The sequence below is a fragment of the Malaclemys terrapin genome, chromosome 1 (assembly GCF_027887155.1).
Source record: "Malaclemys terrapin pileata isolate rMalTer1 chromosome 1, rMalTer1.hap1, whole genome shotgun sequence".
NCBI lineage: Eukaryota > Metazoa > Chordata > Testudines > Emydidae > Malaclemys > Malaclemys terrapin.
Window position 1 is genome coordinate 72,187,607 of NC_071505.1, and position 15,661 is coordinate 72,203,267.

Consider the following 15,661-nt stretch of genomic DNA (forward strand, 5'->3'; position numbering starts at 1 on the left):
CACAAGTAGTCCCATTGACATGAGCAAAGGTGGCAAAATTAGGTGTGTAGTACTTCCTTTCCTATCATTGTTGATTACCTAAGTGTTTAATATAAATAGAAATTCCCTCTTTTATAACCAGCCTCTTCCTGCTTAATGTATTCAGTTATGCCACAGTTCAGAATTCAGAATTTGTGACATCATAGGTAGTTCTCTTCATGAAAACACTGGATTGTAAACATCAGTTGATTACTTGTACACATCAAAGGCATTGTAAATGAAAATGTGGAATGTTCTTCTAAAGGATATGGTGGAAGTTCCATTATGAGTCATTTAAATCAGACTAGACAAAGCACTAGAAAATACAGTGAAAATACAGAAACAAAACTGCATTGGCAGTGGGATGGATTGGATGACATACTAAGAGTGTGTCTAAAAAGGGAAATTGGTATAGCTATTGTGGAATAAACTAATCTGCAATAGCTACTTTGGAATAGCTCTCCAGGTGGACACACTGTTCCAAATAAAGTGACTTTTATTCCACAATTGAGTGTCCACACAGGGAGCTATTTCAGAATACCTTACTCTGGAATAGTTTATTCTGCTCTCAGTATGCTGGTCAATTTTCCTACGTAGACAAGGCCTAAGTGTTTTAAATCTCTAATTCTTCTTGTTTGAGATTCATGAAGAGGTGGAAGGAGCCTAAGGCTACGTCTTCACTACCCGCCTGAATCAGCGGGTAGAAATCGATCGCTCGGGGATTGAATAATCGTGTCTTGTTGGGACGCGACAGTCGATCCCCGAATCGATGCTTGTACTCCACCAGTGCAGGTAGGAGTAAGCGCCATCAACGGGGGAACTGCGGAGGTCGATTTGCCGCCGTCCTTACAGCGGGGTAAGTCGGCTCGGATACGTCGAATTCAGCTACGCTATTCGTGTAGCTGAATTTGGGTATCTTAAATCGACTCCCCCCCTCGTAGTGAAGATGTAGCCTAAGAGCGAGCATCTGTCCAGAAAATGTCTTGATGGGAAAGAAAACAAAAGAAAATAATATGATCATTGAATCAGCTGGGTAGAGGCAAATGGGAGAAGGGGCTGATTCCTAAAGAGAGACTAATTGGGCTGTGAGCAATGGATGGATTAAGTAGGGACAGACTGGCATTAAAATAAATAATAATAATAAATGGAGAGATCTCCTATAACTGGAAGGGACCTTGAAAGGTCATTGAGTCCAGCCCCCTGCCTTCACTAGGCAGGACCAAGTACTGATTTTACCCCAGATCCCTAAGTGGCCCCCTCAAGGATTAAACTCACAACCCTGGATTTAGCAGGCCAATGTTCAAACCACTGAGCTATCCCTTCCCCCAAGGTAATAAGTGTTCAGCTACTATACTGACAAGCATGGTACAAGAACCAAAATGAATTAGTGGTTGTCATAACTATAAAGGGAAGGATAACAGCCCTCCTGTATACAATTCTATAAAATCCCTCCTGGCCAGAGACTCCAAAATCCTTTTACCTGTAAAGGGTTAAGAAGCTCAGGTAACCTGTCTGACACCTGACCCAAAGGACCAATAAGGGGACAAGATACTTTCAAATCTTGGTGGGGGGAAGGTTTTTGTTTGTGCTCTTTGTTTTTGGTGGTTGTTCGCTCTTGGGACTGAGAGGGACCAGACATCAATCCAGGCTCTCCAAATTTTTCTGAACAAGTCTCTCATATTTCAAACTTGTAACTAAACAGCCAGGCAAGGCTTGTTAGTTTTATCTTTGTTTCCTTAACTTGTAAATGTACCTTTTACTAGGGTGTTTACCTCTGTTTGCTGTAACTTTGAACCTAAGGCTAGAGGGGGTTCCTCTGGGCTCTTTAAGTTTGATTACCCTGTAAAGTTATTTTCCATCCCGATTTTACAGAGATGATTTTTACCTTTTTCTTTAATTAAAAGCCTTCTTTTTAAGAACCTGATTGATTTTTCCTTGTTTTTAGATCCAAGGGGGTTGGATCTTGATCCACCAGGAGTTGGTGGGAGAAAGGAGGGGGAATGGTTAATTTCTCCTTGTTTTAAGATCCAAGGGGTTTGGATCTGTACTCACCAGGGAATTGGTGAAGAGTCTCTCAAGGCTACCCAGGGAAGGGAATTAGCATATTGGGAGTGGTGGCAGCGGACCAGATCTAAGCTGGTAGTTAAGCTTAGAAGTTTTCATGTAGGCCCCCACATCTGTACCCTAAAGTTCAGAGTGGGGAAGGAGCCTTGACAGTGGTGATGGAGGGGAAATGAAGTAAGCAAGGAGGATAACTGGGATGTCATGTGGGGAGTCAAATGGGGGTAAGGAAAAGGCTGGGAAAATAGAGAAATTTCTTATGATTGGATTGGAACCTTTGAGTTCATCAGGGATGTGTGTTTCTGAGCAGTGGGGGATAAGTAGGTGGAAAAAAGTAGTGGGAGAGGGTCAGGAGGAGGAAGAGACAAGTGGAGCAGGAGGTGTGTGTGTGTGGAAGCCACTGAAGTGCTAGAAAGACAAGACAAGCTGAGGAAAGAAGCTGTGGTGGCTGGGGAACTTTTGCAATGAGGGAGAGTTGGAGGAGTGAGTAGGGAAGAAGTAGGCGGGAAGCAGCAGGATTAGTAATGGAGAGGTGGGCAAGGAGGTATTTAAAAAGGGTGAGGCTGGGTGTGGGACTAGAAAGGCCAGTGGGAAAGAGGCAGCTGAAGAGCAATTGCATCAGGGAAGCAGTGCTTGGCTGGAGCCACTGAAGCAGGGGAGAGATGGAAAGACCAGCTAAGAGGAGGAAGGCAGAGAGAAGCTGTAGCTAGAAAGAAGAAAGCAAATGGGGTGGGGTGAGAGGAACATTATAGTGGAAAGGAAGGGGCAGCAGAAGCCAGGGAGGCAGCTTGGGAAGAAGAGCTGGAAAACAAATGGTGAAGGAGGAACTGTAGAGCAATAGGAGGGGCAGAGAGGAGTTGCTGGGGAGACTGGCAGCCAGGGAGAAGCTGATGGGTGGGCATGTTTGTGTGATTGAAAAGTTGTGTCACGACAGGAGAGCTGCAGCAGTTTGTTGGCTGAGCAAAGTGAGATCTTACACTCAGCTCGATGGCATTTCTCTTTTTGCCTGTTTGTCTGTAACATGATAACTTTTGAATGCTGCATCTGATCAAGTGCAAAATTTCAGGGAATGTTCTAGGCTTCAGTGGCCAAAACCTTTTTGATTTTGACACCCTGAATGACTTATCAGAAAGAAGAGCAATAAGAATGGTGGAGTGGAATGGGGAACACGGAGCCCCTGATATGGGGGGAAGTGGGGTGGTGCACAGAGCCCCTGGTAGAGGGAGCACATGGGAATTTCTGGTGGGATATGGGGGGAAATAGGAGACCTTGGTATGAGCAAGAATGCAACATGGGAGAAAGGACAGAGAATGAGGGGGACAATGAAGGACAATAGCTTGGGGGACACACAGAGCCCCTGCCACATGGCAGAGGGTAGAATGGGTCACACAGTGCCCCTGGCATAGGGGGAGAATCCCTGGCATAAGGGATGGGTTGCTGGGGGTCCCTGAAATAGAGGGGATGGAAGGGTGGCACGTAGGGAGTTTGAGGGGAGACTAGAAGAGGAAGGTGCCCCTGAGGCGTGAAAAGACAGTTACCTTTTCTGTTACTGGTGTTCTTCGAGATGCATTGCTCATGTCTATTCCACAGTAGGTTTGTGTGCTCACCACGTGCACTGGTGCCAGAAGTTTTTCCCCTAGCAGGACCCGTAGGGGAGCGCCCCGCGACCCTTGGAGTGGCACCTCCACGGCGTGGTATAAGGGGCGCTGCGCGCTCCCCCCACCCTCAGTTCCTTCTTGCCAGACAACTCCGGCAGCGGGGAAGGAGGGTGGGATGTGGAATAGACATGAGCAAAACATCTCAAAGAACACCAGTTACAGAACAGGTAACTGTCTTTTCTTCTTTGAGTGATTGCTTGTATGTATTCCACAGTAGGTGATTCCAAGCTATATCTGTTGGAGGTGGGTAGGAGTTCATATGTTCTTGGGATGGAGCATAACCCTGCCGAACCCGGCGTCCTCCCTGGTTTGGAAGACGATTGCATAATGCGAGGTGAAAGTGTGAACTGAAGACCACGTAGCAGCCCTACAAATGTCCTGGATGGGGACATGGGCCAAAAAGGCAGCCGAAAGGCCTGCGCTCAAGTCGAGTGTGCTCTCACAATTGGTGGTGCAGGGATTCCCACCAGGCCATAACAGGTACGGATGCACGAGATGATCCAGTTGGAGAGCCGCTGAGTGGAGATTGGCTGACCTTTCATGCCCTCGGCTGAGGCAATGAACAGTTGCGAGGACTTTCTGAACAGCTTAGTCCGCTCTAGGTAGAAAGCCAGAGCCCATCTCACTTCCAGCATGAGGAGGCGGCGCTCTTCACTGGACGCATGGGGCTTGGGGCAGAGGACCAGCAGAAAAATGTCCTGACCCATGTGATAGGCGGAGACCACCTTCGGGAGGATCAAAGGGTGTGGGTGGAGCTGGACCTTATCTTTATGAAACACCATGTACGGGGGCTTGGAGGTCAGGGCCCTGAGTTCCGAGACCTGCCTAGCAACCAGGAAGGCCACCTTCCACAAGAGGTGTGACCAGGAGCACGTGGCTAGCGGCTTAAACGGGGGCCCCGTGAGACGGGCCAACACCAGGTTTAGATCCCACTGCAGGACAGAGGGCCTAATATACGGGAAGAGATGAACCAATCCCTTAAGGAATCAGCCAGTCATAGCATGGGAGAATATTGTGTGGCCCTGCACTGGCGGATGGAAGGCCGATATGGCCGCCAGGTGCACCTTGACTGACGAGGGCGCCAGGCCCTGGGCTCTAAGGTGAAGGAGGTAGCCCAGAATAAGCTGGATTGGAGCGGCCGCCGGGGAAACGCCCCGCTCATCCACCCATCTGGAAAACTGAGACCACTTTGCCAAGTAGGCTCAGCGCGTGAAGGGCACCTACTTTCTAGAAGGACATGCTGAACCCCTTCCTTTCCTCCCTACCTCACCATTGAGCAGCCATGCCATGAGGTGGAGTGCCGCTAAGTTGGGGTGGAGGAGGCGGCCCTGGTCCTGGGAGAGCAGGTCCGTGCGGGATGGCAACGGCCATGGCGGGGTGACCGCCAGGCCAGTGAGGGTTCCATACCAGTGCTGCCTGGGCCACACCGGGCCATCAGAAGGACCCGAGCCTTGTCCGACTTTATCTTTTCCAGGACCTTGCCGATCAGCAAGAACGGGGTAAAGGCATAGAGAAACTGGCTTGACCAGGATAGGAGGAAGGCATTGGAGATAGCGCCCCGTCCCAGCCTGCCCCGGGCAGAACCAGGGACAACGATGGTTCTGCTGAGTCGCGAACAGGTCCACCTGGGGAGTTCCCCACACTTGGAAAAGTCTGTGCACCACCTCTGGGTGAAGAGACCACTCGTGCTGAGAGAAGTCCCTGTTCAAGCGATCTGCCCGCGTGTTCCGGGCACCCGGCAGATGGAAGGCCTGGAGGCAGATGTCGTGGGCTATACAAAAGTCCCACAGCCTGAGGGCTTCACAACAGAGAATCGGGCCCCACCTTGCCAGTTGATATAGAACATCGAGGCCGTGTTGTCTGTGAAAACCCTGACTACCCGGCCCTCCAGGTGCGAGTGGAAGGCCATGCATACCAGCCATACCGCCCTTGACGTTTATGTGGAGGGTCAGATCCTGAGCCAACCACAGACCTTGGGTCTGAACGTTCCCCACATGGGCCCCCCATCCCAGGTCAGATGCATCGGACACCAGTTCCAGGATGGGGATCTGCCCCTGAACGGGACCCCTTAGAGCACATTTCTCAGGGAGGACCATCACCGTAGGGAGGTGATCACTGGCTCGGGCACCGTGAGGACTTTGTCCATCCTGTCCCTTGCCTGGGAGAACTCCGAGGCCAACCAGAGCTGAAGGGGCCTCATCCTGAGTCTGGCGTGATGGACCACATACATGCACGCCGACATGTGACCCAAGAGCTGGAGACACGCTCTGGCTGTTGTCACCGGAAACCTTGTGACCGTGTCGATGAGCCCCTTCAGGGTCTCGAACCTGTCTGGTGGGAGGGGGGCTTTGGCTGATGAGGTGTCCAGGACCACCCCGATAAATTCTATGCATTGTACCGGGACTAACATGGACTTGATGTTGTTTACCAACAGGCCCAAAGTGGTGCACGTGGACAGAAGGAGTGCCACGTGATCCTGCACCTGCGACCGGGAGCTGCCCTTGACCAACCAGTCTCCAGATAGGGGAAGATCTGGACCCCCCGGCACCTGAGGTAGGCCTCCACCACCAACATACATTTCGTGAATATCCTGGGGGTAGTGGACAGGCCAAATGGGAGGACCATAAATTGGCAGAGTTCCTGCCCCACCGTGAAATGGAGGAAGTGTCTGTGCCCCTCGAATATATTAATGTGGAAGTACTTGTCCTGCAGATCGAGGGTGGCATACCAGTCCCCGGGATCCAGGGAGGAGATGATGGAGGCCAGGGAGACCATGAGGAACTTGAGCTTCACCATGTACTGTTTCAGGCCTCGCAGGTCCAAGATGGGACTAAGCCCCCCTTTGGCCTTTGGGATAAGGAAATAGCGTGAGGAGTACCTCTTGCCGTTGAACTCCCCCGGTTCTGCTTCCACCGCTCCTAGGCCCAGGAGCCGCCCCATCCCCTGGTCAAGCAGAGCCTCGTGCAAGGGGTCCCCCAGGAGGGACGGGGCCTGGGGGTGATTAGGCTGGGAGGAAGTAAACTGGAGGGTGTAGCCCCGGGAGATGGTGTTGAGGATCCATCGGTCCGAGGTCAGCCGCGACCACTCCGGGAGGAAACCACACAACCGATTGGAGAAGGGAAGCTTTATTGAGGGTGGATCCCTGATGAGAACTGGCAGGGTGCCTCCGGGCGTCCCATCAAAACTGCCTTTTCCCCGCTTGCTTGCCCTTGGAGGACCCAGGCTGGGGGGTAGGCCAAGACTGCCTCTATGGGTGCCTCTTATAGTGGCACCCATAGACACATACAGCGACTTCTTATAAGCGGTCTCGTATTTTGACTGGGTAGCCTGAGCAGGAGTCTGCTGCGGCTTGAACTTAGGTTTAGCCGGAGCCGGAACATAGAGGCCCAGAGTCTGGAGAGTTGTGCAGGAGTCTTTCAGGCCATGCAGCTTTGTATCCATTTGTTCCGCAAACAGAGCTTTGCCGTCAAATGGGAGTTCCTGCAGGGAGGTCTGCGCCTTGCTGGACAGCCCAGATTGCAGGAGCCATGACACATGGACACCGCGGAGGCCAAGGACCGCGTGGCCGTGTCCGCTGCATCCGAAACTGCCTGCAGAGTTGCCCTGGCAGCCGCTGTGCCCTCCTCCACCAGCACTTTGAACTCCTTCCTATCGCGCTCCTGGAGGAAGTCCTTGAACTTGGGCAGAGAGCCCCTCAGATTGAACTCATACCGGCCCAGGAGAGCCTGGTGGTTCGCCACCCATAACTAGAAGCTCGAGGATGAATAAATTTTCCTTCCAAATGAGTCCAACCTCCTTGAAGCTTTATTTTTCAGGGTAGGGGATGATTGGTGTTCCCCTACGGGTACTGCTGGGGGAAAACTTCTGGCACCAGTGCATGTGGCGAGCATGCACACCTACTGTGGAATACACATGAGCAATCACTCGAAGAAGAAATGTGCTTGGCCTACAAAAGCAACAGAGTACAGCCCTCTAGTTTACACAGTGACCCTGACATGCTGTGCTGTTAAAGTGAGGTGTTGGGGTGATGGGATTAATAATGTTTTTTTTTATATATTTCAGCCAGATTCAGTGCTGAAGTAAAGAGCTGGCTGGTCAGCCTTAGAGACTGAAGTTCTTTCTGGATTCCCACACCGTCCCTGATCTGGGAGCCTCTAGGGGAGTGAGAATAGTTTAGGATCTAGGTCGGGGTGGGCACACTTTTTGGCCCGAGGGCCACATCTGGGTATAGAAATTGTATTGCAGGCCATGAATGCTCAGGAAATTGGGGTTGAGTTGCAGGAGGGGGTGCAGGCTCTGGCTGGGGGTGCGGGCTCCAGAAATGAGGACTTCATGGTGTGAGAGGGGGCTCCGGGCTGGGGTGGGGGGAGGTGAGGGCTCCAGCTGGGGGTGCAGGCTCTGGGGTGGAGCTGGGGATGAAGGGTTTGGGGTGGCTCAGGGGCACAGGCTCCAGGCGGCCCTTACCTCAAGCAACTCCCGGAAGCAGTGGCATGTCCCCACTCCAGCTCCTATGTGGAGGCGTGGCCAGGCAGCTCTGCTGTGCATTGGTTCCTGGCCAATTGAAGCTATGCTGGTGGCATTTGGGGCAGGGGCAGCATGTGCAGCGGAGCCCCCTGGCTGCCCCTATGCGAAGGAGCTGGAGGGGGGACATGCCACTGCTTCCGGGAGCCAGGTGAAGCAACCCTCAACCCTGCTCCCCGGCTGGAGCACTGGCGCAGGGCAAGCCCCAGAACCCGCTCCCCAGTGTGAGCTCGAGGGACCAGATTAAAATGGCAGGCAGGCCGAATACGGCCCGCTGGCCATAGTTTGCCCACCCTGATCTAGGTCCACTCTATGCATAGCCTGACACTTCAGTGCTGATTATGAAGTTGCAACTTGTCCAGTAGGAACCAAATTGAGCCCACAATCTCCTTTCCCACAGACTGATAAGTAGCCATCCTTGGGTAACAACTTTCTGCCAGTAATGACCTTTGCTGGATTTCAATTAGCAACCCAGATGTGAAAAACTTGGTGTCCCATTTCCAATCTTCTGAGTCTGCAGGCCCTTTTAATGGGCTCCTGATAAAATTGTCTCTGGTTCTGCATGTTTTTGTGAGTGAATTAACTTTAGATTTCTATTCAGATCAAAACACTTCATCTCTCATTTCAGAATTTGTTTAACATTCATCGAGGCAGATTTTTCTTGAGCAAATACTACATACTCATGTAAAAAAACGCTGTAGGAACCACACCATCCTTCCAGGCAAATACTACATGGAACTCATAGACAGGGCCGGCTCCAGGCACCAGCTGAGCAAGCTGGTGCTTGGGGCAGCAGATTGTTCGAGGCGGCATTCTGCCCAATCCTAGGGCGGCACGGCTGCTTTTTTTTGTTGTTGTTGTTCCGCTCCGGCTGCCCTGTAGGGGGCGGCAGCGCGGAGAACCAGAGCACCCTGCAGGGCAGTCCTCTTCCTTCCCTCCCCGCCGACCGGAGCGGAGCTCTCGCGGCAGGTGGCAGGAGGCGCCGTGTGGCAGCGCCCCTGCTGTAGCCCTGGCCGCCCCCTTCTCTCTCTCTCCCTCCCGCTCCCTCCCCCTCACCCCCCCTCCCCCAGCCGGTCCCCCTGCACCTGCGCTCCGGCCGTGCTGCAGGGTTTTTTTTTGTTTTTTTTTTTTTGCTTTGCTGTTCTGGCCGCTTGGGGCAGCCAAAAAGCCAGAGCCGGCCCTGCTCATAGACTTTGTGCATAAATTTCTAGATCAGATTTTGTTTAGAAGGGTGGTGGTTCATCCTGTCATGCACTGGGATAAACTGTGGGCAGGACTGAAACAGCTTTCTCGTGCCACCTACTGGCTCACATTATAATATGTAAGAAATCCCTTCAACCATGTTGATGCTTAATCTGGAAGGTTCACAAAACTGCTCCCAATGTGATTGTCTGTTAGTATGAGTAAAGTAATATTATAGCATTAAACATTCATGCTATAACTGAATCCACATGAGCAACTTTATTTTTTCCCTCTTGTAATCATCTTTGGCAACAAAGCAGTAAATCTAATCAATATCCAAGTTTTGTTTTAAAATGCATTTACATATGGGAACAGAAAACATATTAAAAGTTTGCACCAGGGTTCTCTCAAACTTCTTCAGTATGCAGATCACATCTTAACAGAAGCTGTCTTGTGCACATGTTCCTCTCCTATTTGGAGTCAACTACATGTGTCAACTAAAACATTTGCTTACATAGAATGATGATGGAGTCTCACATTGGTGTGGACGTACAAGGATTCAGCAAATATTGTCATAGGCACCAACTCTGTGGGTGCTCCGGGGCTGGAGAACCCACGGGGAAAAATTGATGGGTGCTCTGCACCCACCGGCAGCTCACCCCCCCCGCACCCCCCCCCGGCTCCAGCTCACCTCTGCCTCCTCCCCTGAGCGCACCACTGCGTCCGGCTTCTCCCCCCTCTCTCCCAGCGCTTGTGCCACGAAACTGCTGTTTCGTGCGGTGAGGGGGGAGGAGGGGGAATGTGGCTCGCTTGGGGGAGGAGGTGGGTCTGGGGTGGAGATTTGGGGAGGGGTCCAATAAGGGCAGGGAGGGGCGGAGTTAGGGTGGGGACTTTGGGGCAGGGATGGAGCACCCACCGGAGAAAAAAATAGTTGGCGCCTGTGAATGCTATAGGTGAACACATATCTGTGATGTCAGACCAATGGGAGAACTGCAGGCACAGTTACATGTGGGACAGACAAGATTGTCCATGACCATTGCAGGCTGTTGTACCCTTGCTTTGCACTGTTCATGTTTTTCACATAAAATGTTAATGCCCCTTGCTTCAAAGCTGTTAACAGCAACATGGCAAATCTGCCACCATCTTTCTCTGTCATGGAGTGTTGCTTCCCAATTGCGAGGGTCAACCAGACATGCTTTCAATTATGATTTCAGTCTCTCTATACTGTTTGCACTGGCCACTATGAGAATGGGTACCTTGATTTAGCTGACCGTAAAACTCAGCCTTTGGGTATTCACGAGTCAGCCATACATGAGGTAGAGGTGTCCTTTATGTGCTCCTGCCTGGAGTACACCGGAGTTGCTGGATTTGTTGGGAGAGGAGGCTGTGCAGTTGCAGCTCTGATCCAGCCATAGGAACTTTGACACCAAGAGCAGATTGCTTATGTCATGGATGAGAAGGGGCACGAAAGGGACACGCAGCAGTGCCATGCTAAGATAAAGTTGCTGAGGCAGGTGTACCAGAAATCAAAAGAGGCCAACTGTCACTCTGGTGTGGCACTGAAAACATGCCACTTTTACAAGGAGTTGCATGCCATGCTCACTGGTGACCCCACCGCCACCATCCAGAGCCCCTTGGATACTTCTGGGGGACTGGAGGCAGCGGCCACTGGAGTTAACCCTGAGGACGAAGGAGGAGGAGGGTTTGGGACAGGCTCGTCCAGTGGTGTGGCGAGCCAGAACCTCTTTTTGATTCTGGAGGGGTCTAGCCAATCTGGCTCTGGTGCACCTGAAGCAGAAGAGGGAAGCTCCGGTAAGTATTCATTTTGCTTTTATACTGCATGGTTCTATGAGGTAGACGTGTCCTTTATTTTGTTACATGGTGCACTTGGGAGAAGGGATTGAAATTAGCAACACTAGGTACTGTTTGCAACTGCTTCACATTCCCCTGTGCAGCTATGCAGTGGGGGCCTTGCAGAAAAATTTGTTAATGCACATCAAGATCTCCTGGGAATTCTCCATAAAAACCTCTAAGAAACTTTTCTGCAATACTCTGCCAAAGGTTCCTTGGCAGAGCTGCTTTGTCTTTTCTCCTGTGGTAGGAAACTTTGCTGGGCCAATCGGCAACTACTTCTGCAGGAACCAAAGCAGCACACAGGTGAGCAGCATATGGACCCTGTCTGAAGCCGCCCACATGCAGGAGATGCATCCTTGCCTCTTTGGTTATCCTCAGTAGTGTGATTTCAGCTTCAATCACCCCTCACCTGTGGAAAACAGTGCCAGTATTCAGAATAGTGTCTGTAGGCGCTTGTACCAATCCCCTTCTGAAACCACCCAGACCCTTTGTCCCATCTTGCACCTTCTTCCCCCCACCCCACCCCCAGCCAAACTCACCATGTTCAGTGCTCTGGCCACGCTGCGTGCTTGCCAAGGAAAAGTGAGAAAGCGGTGTATGCAACTTTTATGATTCAAGACTGAGTGCACACACAATACTGATTCTGTGTATTGTTTCTTTTGCTTCTTCAGATGTGCCCTTGAGGGCCAGCTCCTACACACTGGTGGAGGACATATTTCAAGACGTGCTGCAATCGTCTGAGCAGGCTTGTAGCGAGCACAGAGCATGGAGAGTGACAGTAAATGAAAAACTAGAAATGGATATCTAGGAAAGGAGACGGGGGATAATAAAAGGGCAGGAACAGATGATAAAGCTCATGGAGTTCCACAGGTTGACTGTGCGTTGTGTGAAGAAATACTTCCTTTTGTTTGTTTTAAACCTGCTGCCTATTAATTTCATTTGGTGACCCCTAGTTCTTGTATTATGAGAAGGAGTAAATAACACTTCCTTATTTACTTTCTCCACACCAGCCATGATTTTATAGACCTCTATCATATCCCCCCTTAGTCATCTCTTTTCTAAGCTGAAAAGTCCCAGTTATATTAATCTCTCCTCCTATAGAAGCTGTTCCATATCCCTAATAATTTTTGTTGCCATTTTCTGTACCTTTTCCAATTCCAATATATCTTTTTTGAGATGAGGTGACTAGATCTGCACAGATGTGGGCATACCATGGATTTGTATAGAGGCAATAGGATATTTTATGTCTTATCTATCCCTTTCCTAATGATTCCCAACATTCTGTTAGCTATTTTGACTGCTGCTACACATTGAGTGGATGTTTTCAGAGAACTATCCACAAGGACTCCAAGACCTCTTTCTTGAGTGGTAACAGCTAATTTAAACCCGTCATTTTATATGTATAGCTGAAATTTGCCTGGCTCATTTGTGGGTTAATAGTGATAGGATAGGTATTAGAGTTATAAGGAAGTGTTTAGACTATTAGATGCTCGTGAGTTGCTGCATGCATTAATCTTACTTGTAATATCTGTATTACATAATGTACTGTAATATTTGAGTGAATATAATGTGAGCCTCATGACCGTATGAATCACCATACAGGAGAGGGGCATTAATTAGTGGGAAGAGTTGCTCTTTTATGGAAATGGTTATGCCCCTCCCAAAAGAAGAAACTCCTGGATACCAGTCAGGCTACCATTGGCTCTTACAACTGGAAACTCCCCACCTGTGGATTGAGAAATTGTTAACAAAAGGTTTAAAGACTTTTATTGTTGTTCTGCTCTCCTACATATGAAGATGAATCATGCGAGTGGACTCTTCCCGTCAACTGAGTTTGCCGCTGAGAGCATATACCAGGAGGGGGATAAAAACCTCACACAAAAGGAACGAAGGATCTTCTCTGTTGCTTGCAGGGGGCTGTGGGCAAGGAGTTTCCTAAACATAAGAAAGAGATCCCAAGCTGCTTAGCTTGGGGTAAACCTAAAGGACAAATAGAACTTGCTGATTATCAAAACCACTATTACCTTTTAAAATTTAGGGCTGTAATTCATTCATGTGTCCATATTCGCTTGCTTTAACATTGTAAATAATTCTCTAGTTTCCATTTCCTAATTACTAAATCTTCATATAGTTTATTACAGAATTGTCAGCAAGCATTGTCCTTGGTGTGAGCTCTAAAGTGCAATTGACCTGGGGTAAGTAACTGGTCCTTTGGGACTAGGAGTAATCTGAATATTGCTGTGATTCTTGGTGTTAAGGGACATTTATCACAGAGATAGCCTGGTTTGTGTTGTCACCAGGTGAGTGTATCCAAGGGGAATGTCTTTGACTCTATTTAAGGCTGTTAATGGGCCTGAGGAGTTGGTTGGTGAAATCTAGGTTTAAAACTCATGACCAGTTTGGGGTTTGTGCTGTCAGTGTTTTGCCAGTCTGCCCTGAGATTGGTACTCACACTCTTGTATCACTGGTGGGAGCATCAAAAAGACTCTTCAACTCCCATGACAAAAAGTAAACATCCAAATAGTTAGGATAACCCTCATAATAGTTCTACTGCTGTACTGTGGGCTAATCACCACCAGCACGCAGCTGCTGGCCCATTTTTACTAGCCCTAGACTAAAATATGTCTGTCTGATTACTAATGATGATGGAGAGAGGAATGACTGGCTTAGAGGAAAGGTCTACAATTGGGTAAACTTAATACAGAGATGCAAAAGTCATCCCATCAGCATTTTTAAAGTGTGGGGTCCAAGTTGTAGGAGGCGGCGGGGGAGAGGGGGGTTATTTTGATTAACAGAGTTGAGGGTCGGTCCCTTTCTTACTTTTGACAGGTCCATTCCTGAGATAAGAAATTTATACCATCCACTCATTCTTCCAAGAAATGGAAAGGTAAAGTCAAATAGCTGTCAGAAAAAAGCTCCTTGCTTGAATTAATGAATGGACTTGTCAGCCAAGAAGGAACCAAACAATGAATTTCACTGCTTTGTCTATTTCAAATTCTGTCTCAAGTGCATGATATGTTGACAATCAGAAATTAATCATCTCTGATATTAGAAAAGTAGAGAGACTTTAATCTTACCAAGGAGCCCAGTTATGGAGTCACAGCTCTTGAAAACAGATGTTCAGAGGCTATTAAAGATCAAATTTTCAAAGAAAGTTAGAAAATACTCCTATGTTGTAGGGTAAGTTACCATTTTTGACTAGCTGAAGCTCCATATGATACATAGTAATGTTGATTTCAATTATAAAAATCCTTCTCCAATCCAATTGTGGCCAGAAAACTACAGCCTTCTCAGTCCATTTCCACAGACATCATCCATGCCCTTTTTCACTCTAAGATGAGGCTACTGTAATGCACTCGATATGGTTCTATAATTAAAATCCATTAAGACACTGAAGCTGGTACAGAATGCAGCAGGCCACCAAGATATCTTACTGAAATCACATCACCAGGGCTCCATAATTCACAGTGACTGCCTCTTGGTTTCCTGGTAGAAACAATGGGGTTTTGTTCAAACTTTAATGATCTGGAACCTGTTGGTCCAAAAGTCTGCTTCTCCAACCTATGCTATGCTGTTGCAGTTGGAATCAGCAAGGCACTTTAAGCTTGGTTTAGGAGAGGTATTCGGTGTGTAGGATGCCTGACACTCAGATACATTCCCTTCCTCAATTCAGAATAGACCAAATTTACTGGCCTTCAGGGTGGTGAGCAAAGTCCCAGCTTTATGGGGAGAGTGAGGTAAGGAGAGAACAGGTCTTCGAGGCAGGATGAGAGAACTTGGATGTTGTTGCTCTAATTATAAAGGTTATTGGTGTTATGGAGTTGAACTGACTGGATTGGCTTTTCCGATTTCTAATTTAATAAAATATAGGTGACAGATCTTTTAATTTTCAGGGGACCTAGAGCTCTCCATTTTTCTCCTATTACTGATTAGATATGGAAAGTATGTATCCGTTAGATGAGGAAAGAACAGTTGGTTTAGGGCAGTAGTTCTCAAACTTCTGCATTGCTGACTCCTTCTCACAGCAAGTTTGAGTGCGACACCCCCTCCCCCATAAATTAAAAATACTTTTTTTTTTATATTTAACACTATTGTAAATGCTGGAGGAGAAGCAGTATTTAGGGGTGGAGGCTGACCGCTGGTGACCCCCCTCTAATAACCTCACAACCTCCTCAGGGGTCACAACCTTCAGTTTGAGAACCCTTGGTTTAGAGTTTGTTTGAAGTGCTGTCACCTGTTAGATGTCTAAAGTTTCTGTTTACTAAATATTATGAAGGGGAAGATGCTTTTTTCTATTAAACACTTATTTTGCAGAGTTATTTAATATTTGAAGGAATAAACAGGCACAGCTATTGTCTAATGTTATG